Below are 11,017 nucleotides of genomic sequence, written 5' to 3'. Positions count from 1 at the left end.
GAAGACTTTTCACCTTTACTTGCCAGAGGCCAAATTCTTTCAAACAATGATAAACCTTATTTTACCAGGAAGTCTTCGAAATTCTGGAGTGGGCCTAAAGGTCGTGAGGTCTGAGATGACCTTGAAAAGTGACTTTTATCTCGGTGGACATCCTGGTGACTCAAGGCTTAAACAAATACATTCTGATAGCTAATTCTCCCAAAAGTAGATCTCTGGTGCCAAAGGTTATATACTTAGTGAAGTATTGTGTGCAGACATGCAGAGCTGGGAGCCATTGTATGTATTTCCTCATAATTATCAGGGATTACTCCTAATTAATAAATACAGGTCTTTAGTAGGAGGAGGATTTGGAACTTCAAGGATATGCAGGCTTCCTGCAAAGTGCATGGCACTTGATATGATGATTGCACAGGATCAGAAGATGCAAAGCCAGAAGCAGAAGGATGAACACAAATCTTTAGGTCTAAGCACAGAGATTTTGTTATTTTGGAGGAAAGCAAGCAAATAACAGGATGCAAGTGCACCAAAGACACTTACACACAGAGGAGAAGCTGGCAAGCTGTGCATGAAGCTGCAGTTATTCCTGTTCATGCTCATGGAAATGACACAGAGACCAAGCAAACAAGGTGGTAGAGGCAGAAGACAAACGAGGGAGCACGGTGATAAGAGGCCTGCATTAGGGCTGAAGCTCCAAAAACACATAAAAGATGTGGAAAAGAGAAAAGCAGCAGCAAAGTTAGGAGACTGCAAGCCTTCAGCGTCTCAAGGCACTGCATGAGTAACAGGCTAAGCATGCAGGGCTGGGTGGAGCACTGCTGGGCCATCACCCAGGCAGGGCAGCCTGAATGCAATTCCATTCATGTGATGGCACTTACTCCAGGGATTAATTGCGGCAAGAACCACAAAGGTACAAAGGTGCTTTTGAGGCACCCAAGTATTGCTGGGCAATCCAAAAAGATTCCGTCTGCCCACGTAGGTATTCTGGCATTCAGAAATATCTACCCCTCTTTGACTTTTAAAAGTGGCTTCCCTTTGCTTACAACTGGAGCATCTCACTCCATTTGCTTTGATATTGCTGTCTGAAACTGTGATACCTAACCCTGCATCTTCTTCTATGTTCCTTGGCTTGTATTGAGCCTGGCCAGACCCCTGCAGCGCACCCAGCAGCTATTGTGTTTCATATGCATAGGTTGTAGGTGTCTATAAAACCCCTGTGATTCCTCACCAGCATGGGTTATAAATATGTGCACGTAACAAGCTGGGAAGTTAACTTCAGGGCTCTTTCTCTGCAACAATCTTCCTTGCTTTCCTGCTCTTTCTTGTCTGCTTTCTCTCCTTTGGTTCAGGTCTCTCTGTCTCTAACTCCAGTTTTATCCCGGTTATCTGCAGACATGTATGTCAGTCATATATGTGAACACTGGCATTTCTACTCCCTAATAATATGCCATGAGATGGTAGAGTTCAGGATCTCATGTGGCAGGAACAGAATAGCTAGCAGAATCACAACCCTGGACTTCAGGAGGGCCAACTTTGGCCTTTTCAAGCAATTGCTAGGGGAAATCCCATGGGACAGGGTACTAGAAGGTAGCATTCAAGGACTGCTTCTTCCGAGCTCAAGATCAGAGCATCCCAGCAGGTAGGAAGTCAAGGAAGGGTACCAGGAGACCTGCATGGTTAAACAGAAAACTGCTGGGCAAACTCAAGTGGAAGAAGAGGGTGTACAGATCATGGAAGGAGGGGCTGGCCACTTGGGAGGAATATAAGTCTGTGGTCAGAGGATGTAGGGAGGCAACTAGGAAAGCTAAGGCCTCCTTGGAACTAAACCTTGCAAGAGAGGTCAAGGACAACAGAAAGGGCTTCTTCAAATACATTGCAGGTAAAGCCAACACTAGAGGCAATGTAGGCCCACTGATGAATGAGGTGGGGGCCCTGGAGACAGAGGATAAAAAGAAGGCGGAGTTACTGAATGCCTTCTTTGCCTCTGTCTATACTGCTGGAGGCTGTCCTGAGGAGCCCCGGACCTCTGAGGCCTCAGAAGAAGTCAGGATAGAGGAGGAATCTGTCTTGGTTGATGAGGGCTGGGTCAGGGACCAATTAAGCAATCTGGACGTCCATAAATCCACGGGCCCTGATGGGATGCACCCGCGGGTGCTGGGGGAGCTGGCGGAAGTCATTGCTAAGCCACTCTCCATCATCTTTGCTAAGTCATGGGCAACGGGAGAGGTGCCTGAGGACTGGAGGAAAGCGAATGTCACTCCAGTCTTCAAAAAGGGCAAGAAGGAGGACCCGGGTAACTATAGACCGGTCAGCCTCACCTCCATCCCCTGGAAAGGTGATGGAACAACTTGTTCTTGATGCTGTCTGTAGGCACATCAAGGATAGGGGGATCATTAGGGGCACTCAGCATGGCTTCACCAACAGGAAGTCATGCTTAACCAACTTGATAGCCTTTTATGAGGACATAACCCGGTGGATAGATGATGGTAAAGCTGTGGATGTGGTCTATCTCGATTTCAGTAAAGCGTTTGACACGGTCTCCCACAGCATCCTCGCAGCTAAACTGAGGAAGTGTGGTCTGGATGATCGGGTAGTGAGGTGGATTGTGAAGTGGCTGAAGGAAAGAAGCCAGAGAGTGGTGGTCAATGGGACAGAGTCCAGTTGGAGGCCTGTGTCTAGCGGAGTCCCTCAAGGGTCTGTACTGGGACCAGTACTATTCAATATATTCATTAATGACTTGGATGAGGGATTAGAGTGCGCTGTCAGCAAGTTCGCTGATGACACAAAACTGGGAGGAGTGGCTGACGCGCCGGAAGGCTGCGCAGCCATTCAGAGAGACATGGACAGGCTGGAGAGTTGGGCGGGGAGAAATTTAATGAAATATAACAAGGGCAAGTGTAGAGTCCTGCATCTGGGCAAGAACAACCCCATGTACCAGTACAAGTTGGGGGCAGACCTGTTGCAGAGCAGCGTAGGGGAAAGGGACCTGGGGGTCCTAGTGGACAGCAGGATGACCATGAGCCAGCAGTGTGCCCTTGTGACCAAGAAGGCCAATGGCATCCTGGGGTGTATTAGAAGGGGTGTGGTTAGCAGGTCAAGAGAGGTTCTCCTCCCCCTCTACTCTGCTGTGGTGAGGCCGCATCTGGAATATTGTGTCCAGTTCTGGGCCCCTCAGTTCAAGAAGGACAGGGAACAGCTAGAGAGAGTCCAGCGCAGAGCCACGAAGATGATTAAGGGGGTGGAACATCTCCCTTATGAGGAGAGGCTGAGGGAGCTGGGTCTCTTTAGCTTGGAGAAGAGGAGACTGAGGGGTGACCTCATTAATGTTTATAAATATGTAAAGGGCAAGTGTCATGAGGATGGAGCCAGGCTCTTCTCAGTGACATCCCTTGACAGGACAAGGGGCAATGGGTGCAAGCTGGAGCACAGGAGGTTCCACATAAATATGAGGAAAAATTTCTTTATGGTGAGGGTGACCGAACACTGGAACAGGCTGCCCAGAGAGGTTGTGGAGTCTCCTTCTCTGGAGACATTCAAAACCCGCCTGGACGCGTTCCTGTGTGATATGGTCTAGGCAATCCTGCTCCGGCAGGGGGGTTGGACTAGATGATCTTTCGAGGTCCCTTCCAATCCCTAACATTCTGTGATTCTGTGATGCCACTTTTATCACAGCCAGAGTGGGAATTTAGAAGGTGCTTTACTCAATCTTTCCTGTGTATGTTTTAAACAAAAGGATGCTTATCAAGAACCACAGTCTGGTCTTCAAAAGCCTAATCATTACTACAGAAAGTAAAAGACTCTCCTTAAGACAGCTGTTCTGTTCCTGTAGATCAGTCCCACATCATGAGTTCAATGCTGAGGGTGCCTGTAAAGTGAATGGGGGAAAAGAGCAATTGTCAGCAAGTTGCAAGGGGAACCACCTTATCTCACTAATAGGATATGCCACACACAAAGCTGGGTCTTAAACCTTATCTCTGTCAAGGACTCAAGTGCTTTATTCTTGACTGAAAAGGGATATTTCCTTCCACTTAGAAACCACAGCTCTAAATCTTTTCCTGGAGTTGGTCGTTTAAGCCTTTTAAAACCTCTCCAAAAGAACAGCTGACAAAGACAGTGGGGTTCACACCCACATCATCTTCCTGTCCATTAGCTCAACATTTAAAGCATAACTAAATCCCTCTCTTCCTCAGGCAGTGGAGGGAACTAAGCCCATTCCCCCCAGGCCAGCCCTGTCTGCTGCAGGACTGACTAGGAAGGGAGAACCAGCGCTCACCAACCTACCATTACCACTCATTGTGCTGAGCCCTCACCACTTCACTAAATCCTGCTAATCCCACCGCCAATCTGGGCTGGAGGTCAGACAACACAGGAGTGGAGAGGACAAGCAAGGCAGATCCTGGGCTGATACCACTGCAGTCAAGACAGAACCCCTTCTGAGTATATGCAGGCAGGGCTGAGCTGGAGGTAGGTTGATTGCATTTGATTAAATAGTGGCTGAAATCAGAGACAAAATCCAAACCGCCTGTTACAGCCTGCTTCAGTGCCCTTCTTTGTTGCTGCTCTCTTCTCTTTGACCATATCATTAGTCTTCATTTCAGAAGGCAGCTCCTTTTTCTCTACACAGTCTCAGACTCAGACATGGATGGCTCTGCCCCATCTCCTGCAGCTCCACTTCATGTCTCTTCCCTCATGTCCCTTCCCCAAGGCCTCTTGCTCCTCTTTCTGAACAAGGTGATCTTGAAAGGCTGAAGTGCTCCTGTGTGCAGAAGCAGATCCTGATGCATCTGGAGAACTCTACTGTTGAGCACAAAGGTCCCCAGGGATGGCAGGTGCCACCAGGGTTCAGTGGCAGCACATCTGGGCATTTGAGAGCCATATTTTTTCATGCAGAATCTAAATCTTCTTGTGGTTCCAGCCACAAACCTTAAAGCCTAAGCCCCCAGACAGCAGAAACCTGGTTCACAGGGATATTGGCTGGCTCTGTCACCTGTATATTTCCAAGGGAATTGTGTGCTTTGCTGGTTGTCTGAAAAACAGGGACAACTGAAGTAAAAATTTCTCAACAAAGTACTGTTACTGACTGGTGAAACAAAACCTGGCTATATTATTCTATATAACCAGACAATACCACCCTGATACAGATTGATAGCCATATTCAAGGCGTGCAAACAGCAAAGCGTTACTCGTCTAGAAAAAAGGCTATCACAGTCTTGTTGCAAGGCTGGGTTCATTGTTTTTTTGCTATACATCAGCAGTTTACATAGCAAAGGCTTCACTTCATTTAACAGCAGAGCTCATTCAAAACAGGTCAGTGTAAGATACTGTATTTATAGGGTAACCAGCTTGCCTTGTAATTCTGTACCCCTCATGTGTCACATCAAATCTATACCTGTAAATTTCTCCTCTAAATTCTCCTGGCATTTCTATTAATTTTATGCCCTATCAGTTCATCAGTGCATTTACATACCCTTTCCACACCTAGATTGGTGTTTAGCTCCAAAGAATCATTGAGCCAAAAAGTTCTCTGAATGATGGCTAATCAAAGACTGAGCAGGCTTTGCATTTGGTAGAAAACAGCAATAATTCAGTTTCAACTGATGTTTCTTTTCCTTTGGGCACACACACACACAAACACATCCTAGTATTAGCTGTGTCAGATAAATCTGGGAGTAGCTAGGTTAAGCAAGATAAATATGATGGTGTTGATAGGTGAACTTTCAGTGGTAAGGTCCAGAGCTAAACAATTGTTTACAATTTTCATTATGTTCAGTCTTAAACCCCACTGCTAGTTTTATTTGTGTGCTCATGATTTCACCACATTTTCAAAATTTCTGAGCTACGGGAAATAAACAGGAAACTTGGCTGTGTCTAATGGCAAGTGGAGCCTCCAGATCTCAATGACTTTATCAAACCTGGGCTTGGTGCTATTGCAGAAGTGAGCGCTCACCTGAGGCCTGTTCTGACAGTATGGGAGGACGTGGTCAGAGAGCATATGGGGAGGTAGAGGTTTTCAAGCTCTCCTGGGTTAGCTGCTATAAACCTAGCCTGTGAGAGGTGCTCCTAGGTGTATCTACGTTGTTTTGTAGAGCATAGCTGGGACACAGCTGACTCTGTGAGATCATCTTTTGAGGGGCTGATACACATTTACACTCCTCAAGGTAACACTAATAACGTTAGTAACAAATAATGAAACAAGATCATTCTTTTGGGAAGGAAAAGAAGTGTTTTGACCAAGACACTGGAGAGATTTATTGCCAGAATAAAAGTTAAAGTAAATGGTTTTGAAATCAATTCTGAGGTGAAACATTTCCTTCTCTTCATGGAAGGTTATCAATCAGCTTAGACAGGGTACATATACATAAAGATTGTCTACTTCTCACATTCTAATTGTTCTCTACTAAAGGACACCATAAATCTTCATTCATTTATATCCTTGTACTGTCCTGGCTACACCAAGTCTACAATATGTGTTTGCATTCTTCTATGGGTAAGTGGTGGTGGAAAGCCTGGGGGGAAAACAATAATTGCTAAAGTTGCCCAGTCTTTCTCATTAAGACCTTTTTTTTTCCTTTTCATAAATTCATGGACTTGCAAACACCAAGTGTCTGCCTCAAATTGACTGAAACCTCATCTAGAGAGTGAATCAGCTGGTGTTTCACATCAGAGCTAGGAGAAGAAAGACAGAGGTTATTCGATGCCATCCCCTCAGAAGCCCTTCTGGCATACCCATGTGGTTATTCTGCCCTTAGCTTTGTTGCTGGATTGCCCCAAAAAGAAGCACCACTTAATTCTGGCAATACTTGAGAAATGGGTGCTTAACAAAAGGAATTAGCTGGATATCAGTTTATGTGACACACCCAGCCAAACTAATCCCCTATGAGTTGGCCATAGTGTCTGTTTGGGAGTCTCCTGCCTCCAGATTACAAGTGACCTACATGGAAATACTCTGTTTCTCCCCTGCAACATTGTGTTAGGTGTGAAATGAAACTGCTCTAAATGAATGTACTCCGCTGATTGCTGTGATGAAGATATTGTGCATCATAAATTCTGCCCTCTTACTCACCCCAGGCAGATTGTCCTTTGGTGACAGTAATGCAAACCTGGGCTGAAGATGGGGAGTATCCCGTCATGGCCAGTAAGACTCTCTCTGTGTGCAGCTTCCTGTAAGAGCCTTGGAGATCACGGATTTGTAACGAGTTTTTGTGAGTGTTAAATGTTCTTATACAAGTGAAAGACAAACAAATGACTCACAGCATGAAGAGAAACTCAGATTATTTTCCCTACGGAAAACTCCATATTTGTTTTGTTTCCAACTGGAATGAAAGTTAATGCGTTAACATTATTGAGGAATCACAAGTTTCCCTCAAATTGTTTCTTAAATGTAATATAAAAATGTTCCAATGTTATAAACTAAAAGAAAGTGTTCGGTTATTTCTAAATTCAAACATTTCATTCTGTATGTCAATGCATTTCACTGATGATCCATTCAACCTAAGTTACACTCAATGCCTCAGCAACATCTTGGTACTCTACTGTCTTTTGTTGCTCTTTTTTTTGCATTGGATTGAGCTTCCTAGACAAACTATACTACCTATAATGTGACTGGAAGGGCTCCCTTGACACCAGCTACAGCTCTCAGAATGCACAGGCAGTTTAATGGAAGATTTCTAAAAAATACAGAGGTTGATTTTTCTCAAGGAGACATACAGAAAAAGAAGAGAGTAATGGAAAGTTAAGATTTTCATAGAAACTGCAATTTCAGTTGAAGTTTTCTAGGTAAGCAAAAGCAAAACCAGCTATTTGTAATGTTGACCGTAGGCTGAAAAACTAAGTAAATTCACCTGGACCACCACATGTCCTGCCTCTTCCACTCACCATGGCTTCACCCTCGTTCTTATCTGTGGCAGCATTTGCCAGCCCTAGACCCTCCTAAGAGGAAAGTAGGCAGGTGTCTAAATTACAGGGGAACAGGAGGAGGAGGAGAGGAACAAACTTCCTGGAGGCTTCAGTTTCCACAGCTCTGCTTCTTATGCAGACAGAGGCAGAAATGCAAGTACATGAGCTAGGAGTAACTGAAGAAAATAAAGAAAAGACTGCTCTGAGTTCTTCCTTTAATCTATTCTCTCAGACAAAGGTTAAATTACCATTTGAATGCCACTGTAGAAGAGCTAATAATGTTGCTTTATGTTCCAAGGATCCTCTCTCTTGATAATACAGTATTTTCAACTCCAATTAAGGAAAGCTGTGGTTTCAATCATCTCTACGCTGAAGATCCCTGTTTTTGCCATCCAAGAGCTGGTTGCCCTGTTGTTCCCTCATCTATTTCCTGCAGTGCTTCAGGTGGTGCTTCAGAAACAGCTGACTGTGAAGATAGGCTCCTGCAGTTAGGTAGAACGGAGCTATACTTTGAGGTCTTTAGGAAATTATGCCAAGTGGCTTGTGATTTCCAACTTCTGGAACCCAGGGAGAAATTTGAACCCCTGGCCAAGAGCTGAACAAAAACCATGGTACTCTATTACTGTCCAAGAAAGCATTTTTGGACTACATTTGAAAATACACTCTCCCTCCTGATTAGGATACTGTGTTTTCATTGTCATTTAGAATGGATTTACGTATCTACGGAGGTTATCCTGCAGACTTTCCAGGCTTTCCCATTGTGAATTATGTGTACACTAAGGAGGAAATCAAATAAATGCATATTTATCTTCAGCACCGACGATGGTGTCAAGTGGAAGAAAACATAGCCAAGGCAGCAAAAGGAATAACAAAACTACTTACAAAGAACTGAGCCAGTATATATCATTTTTAAAAGGGCTGGTAATTGTTCAATACAAAAATCCACAGCTCTGCAGGATGCAGAGGGAAGGCATTTGCAGAGCGGAGTATCAGGGTCCAAATGAGGACAAGGCACAGACCATCCTATTGTTGGTGTTTGCTCCTGACTTTTCCCATCCTCACAAGCCACTGCTGTCACTCCTCTGGCTCAGAGGCCCCACTGGAGCTGTATTACCTCCTTCTGCAGTTGGTCTTACACTGCTTTGGACAAGCAGGGAAGAATGTGTTCAATTGACCCAGGCCCCAGGTGAGGAGAAGCCCACCCCCATTTCTCCCAAATGCCTTAGTCAGCTTCTGATAGGTCTCTCTATTCATGAGTATAGAATAGGCTGAACACATCTGGGAGGACATGTATGTCAGCTCTGACTCAGGCCTGTGCTTCTTTGGTCCAGGAACCCACCCCTACAGGGAACCTGCATCCAGAAATGGTTATTTCCCAGACCAGCAAGGCAGAAATTCATTTAGGCCCTCTCATATATTCCTTCTGTGAAAGTCTTTTTCACTGCTAGCTCAGGTTATTTACGTACTCCATATTCCCACTTATGAACCCTTTATGAAGATAAGTGCAATCAAGAATGAGACTCTAGGGACAGATCTGCTAGACATTATGCTGGAGAAAGTAACAGATCCTCAATCATACCCCAGGTGTTGATGGCATGACCTCTTTCCCAGTGCTCAGACCTTCTGAGAGAGGCCAGTGTGGAGCTCTGTTCTGACTTTAGTACTTTAATTAACGGCTGAAGTTGATGTGACTTGTGGAAAAGGAACAGGGCCTGAATCTACTTACAGTCTCTGTTCAGCTCTGTGTCCACCCTCTATATTTTGGGAAGCTCCTCCTATGAACACTACCACACTCATGTCAATGTCCTGAATAGCTCCACACCTACACACTGCACAAACAAACCAGTACAAGAGGACTGCAGAGCTCCCAATTACACAAGATGCCTGTCTAACCCTTCCATGAATCCCACAAAGCTCTTGGCTTTTGGGATGTGTAGCAATAAGTTTTGCAAGATAGTTCTGTGAAAGGTCAAAGACCTCTGTCCTGCAACTGAGTATTTGAAACTATGCTTCCTCATAAACGCTGTCATTATTACATTGCAGTAACATTGCAAACACTATGGCCTTGCACACACTACGAGGAACTGCAATGTCCCATTTTATGGCTCAGCTCCACCTTTGGTAGCATTGCTGGGAACCATTGAATCAGCAGCACGGAGCCCGGATCCTGTGCGGTAAGCATGTGGCTCCCTGGAGGCAAAGCCCAGAAAGGCACAGGCAAAAGAAAAGCTCGTGCTGGAGCATCTCAACACCTTGCTCAGCCTAAACCCGACTGGCAGCCCAGAGCTAGAGGTTCGTCTACTGTTTCCCCAGGGATGCTGATCCAGTGAGGCACACTCTGGACATCCTGCCCACACGCCGACCAGGTTGGAGTCCCTGCAAGATTCAGTGGCAGCTGCTCAGAACATCACTGAAGGAAAAGTATCACTAACCTTATCCCTTTCTTATATGCTTTAGTTAACTGGCTAGAAATCTCACCCTGAATGTGGCCAAGAAAAAATAAGTTAAACCCTCCATCCCTCCTTTTCAAAGACTTAAACTATCAAGCTACAGGAGAGCTTTGAACATGCTACGTATGAAGGAATGGATGACTGAGGAAGGGAGCAAGAATCTCCAGCCTCACATTTAGTACTCTCCCTTCACTTGAACATCACTCTCCAATGTCTAGCAAGATACTTCAGCCATTGATGGAAATGGTTGCTGTCCTTTTCCTTTCCTGGCCTATTTCAGTAACAAAGGCAAGCATAGAAATGTAGGGGTTTATATCTTTAAGAGGTGTCTCACATGGCTAACCTAGGTATCAGGCATTACAGAATTTAGCGTGGCAGTACCCCAGTCAACCTTTGCATCTGGTTCCCCTCCATGTGCATTTGAATCTCTGTTATCTGACAGCTCAGAGGAAAGGAAAGAAGTGCCTTCCCACATGGCAGCTTGTTTTTCTGAAGACATTGTAGGATATTCTGAGCAGAAATTTTATACATATTATCACAGAAATGGCCAAAAAGTGAAGTTCATTTTAGGTTTGCACTGCAGTAAAGTACAACAGTGGTTAGCCATATAGCAAAACAAGAATCAGAATTTAGCTCTAAGCTCTCAGACCAATACAAATATCTACAGACCCTTT

Source organism: Nyctibius grandis, chromosome 2 (assembly GCF_013368605.1).
Source record: "Nyctibius grandis isolate bNycGra1 chromosome 2, bNycGra1.pri, whole genome shotgun sequence".
NCBI classification, from domain to species: domain Eukaryota; kingdom Metazoa; phylum Chordata; class Aves; order Nyctibiiformes; family Nyctibiidae; genus Nyctibius; species Nyctibius grandis.
This window is presented reverse-complemented; position numbering follows the sequence as displayed.